This window comes from Pinus tabuliformis, chromosome 5_1 (genome assembly GCF_031772625.1).
Source record: "Pinus tabuliformis cultivar Carrire ecotype Pingquan chromosome 5_1, CPIR1, whole genome shotgun sequence".
Taxonomy (NCBI): domain Eukaryota; kingdom Viridiplantae; phylum Streptophyta; class Pinopsida; order Pinales; family Pinaceae; genus Pinus; species Pinus tabuliformis.
This window is the reverse complement of record NC_142305.1, coordinates 630,448,219-630,450,653: the sequence shown is the minus strand read 5'-3', so window position 1 is coordinate 630,450,653 and position 2,435 is coordinate 630,448,219. Positions and strand designations below refer to the sequence as shown.

Sequence of the window (2,435 nt, the reverse complement as noted above, 5' to 3'; positions counted from 1 at the left end):
AATTGCTAGTAGTAACAAATCAAATGACAACAACGCAAAAAAGGCACAACAGTTCTTCGAAGACAAAAATAGGGCATGATATAGGAAACATGGAAGGCTAGTAACTATGAGAAGATCATGTCGAAATGAACTGTGCCATGGAGCACAAAATTTATCAAAGGAATTATCAAAAACTCATGAAAGTGAAGTGAGAAAGAAAAGCATAGATGAAATACATCTGCGAGTAGTTTGAACAATCTCAAAATAGATTTTTCGTCTTGACAGGAGAGGTCTGAGAATAAATTTGTTTAAGGTGTGGTTTCATTCCTTTTGTTTGGTCTCTACAACAATGTTTACGCATTGAACATCAGACCTGTTCGAATTCGTTGGGTACAAAATGGTGCTTTCTAATGATATTGACTTGCTTCATCCCCAGCTGAGTTGGAAAAGCGAAAGCACAAACTGAAAAGACTTGTGCAATATCCAAACTCATTTTTCATGGATGTAAAGTGCTAAGGTTGCTTCAACATCACTATTGTTTTCAATCATTGACAGATGGTTATTGTATGTGGGAGCTTCCAAATTGTTCTATGTCAGCCAAATGGAGGAAAAGCACGACTAACTGAAGGTTTCTCTTTCAAAACGAAGAATGATTGATTGCTTTACTCTTTCACAAAGGATTACTTGTGATGGGTACTTTCTAAATGTGGCTTTTACTCGAGGAATCAAATTATTGAGAGTGGCGAATGAGTTCATATTTTTGCAACAAGTTGTCAAATTAGATTGTTAGTAACTAGGTAATTTTTGAATCATTGTTTCGTAGGCTTACCATATGTTATAAGGTGAATATGACTAATGCTATGAGATACATAAACTTTTTATGTTGCTTTAAATGTTCATTTGAATTATTTTAAAAAAATATAATAAGGCGAAAGAAAAGTGAAAAAGAGAGACCAGTAATCAACATTAAAGGTATTGCAAATGTGAGATGCATGCCCTCCATTTCACAGTGAACCAGTAGGACAAAGAGCACCAAAAGACCAAAGAATCCAACAACAGAAAGTATAACTTTCTTTCATTATTTCCACTGGAAATATCAAAATTGGTAAGAGCTATAAGACGAGATTGGGAAGTGGTACTCCCATTTGGCATCAAATTGACCCAACTGTTTTGGATATTTTTCCTTGGATCTCTGGGAGCTTGACTTAAAATGTGATACCACTTGATTTTTTGCTGAATCCGAGTCCCACAACCGTGGACTAAACTACTGCCAAAGCTTGTCTTTCCAACCTGCTTTTCCCGGTGTGCCAAATGGACTTCGAGTAGAAACAGATGCGGGCTCGACCCGTGAAGTACGACGACGAACGCATGGTCTAGAACACGAAGGGAGTTGAGCTGACAAAGTGGAGACTCGAACCTTCAATATGGGTAGGGAGAGGAGACTTAATCATGGATTCTAACATTTGAGTAGCAATGACAATAGGATTTCCAAGGAGATTGCACTTGTATATCATCATTTTTTGAGTCAATAATATATTTTCAATTGGAATCTCCATATCAAGATCTCCATGAGCAACCCTAAATGCATCAAACTCACACAAAATTTCGTCAAAGTTGACCACACCTTCCCGATTTTCAACCTGCTTTTTTTGAAGGTGGGGAATACGTTCAAAAGGCTGCCACTGGGAGAAAATGAATTTGGGAATAACAAAGTCGTGGGCATCGAGCCCTTTGTTTACGAAACTGGTGTCGTTGCAGTTGCTATCCTCTATGTTGGCCTTCTCAATCAATGAATCAAGGTGTATATTAACCCTCTCAAGCCAAGTTTCCCTATCATTCTCAATCTCTTGTTGAACCGAAGTCAACTTGACATTTGCCTCCTTGGCCCTTTGCCTATTTTCCTTGATCATTTGCAACTCCATAAGGACTTGCTTCTCGCTCAATTGTTTGTTTTCTTGCTCTAAATATTTGATGATGAACTTAGCTCTCTCTAAGTTATCTGACAAGGATTGTATCTCAGCCTCTTGTTCCTTTATGATCATGTCTTTGATAGTCTTTGGATCCTGAGTTTCCAAGTCAATGACATCAACTCCTTGATGAGTGAAGTGTTGTTGTGTTTCCTCATGATCAACAAGGTTAAAATCTCTTTCTTGCTCATCACTAAGATCATTCTCTTGCACCTTTTTCTTGCTCTTACTTTTGCCTTTTCTTTGCTGCTCAACCTGTACTTGTTTTGTGGAGGAAGAAGGCAAAGCCCCTTCCACACCTTGTGGAGATAGAATTTGCTTGTGGCTTGAAGATGAAGGCGAGACCCCTTCCACACCTTGTGGAGATAATACTCACCTAGCAGCTGCAAAAATTTTCCTAGTGCCCCTCTTATATGTCACAAACACTGGCACTCCAACAGTTTCATTCTCTTTGACCTTTTCATGTCCTGAAGGTCCACCTTCTTCATG

At 38.5% G+C, this 2,435-nt stretch overlaps 1 pseudogene; it reads left to right on the top strand.

Annotated features, from left to right (window-relative positions):
• Positions 1-357: 357 nt before the first annotated feature.
• On the top strand, positions 358-636 carry LOC149166532 (small ribosomal subunit protein eS27y pseudogene; annotated as a pseudogene).
• Positions 637-2,435: the final 1,799 nt, after the last annotated feature.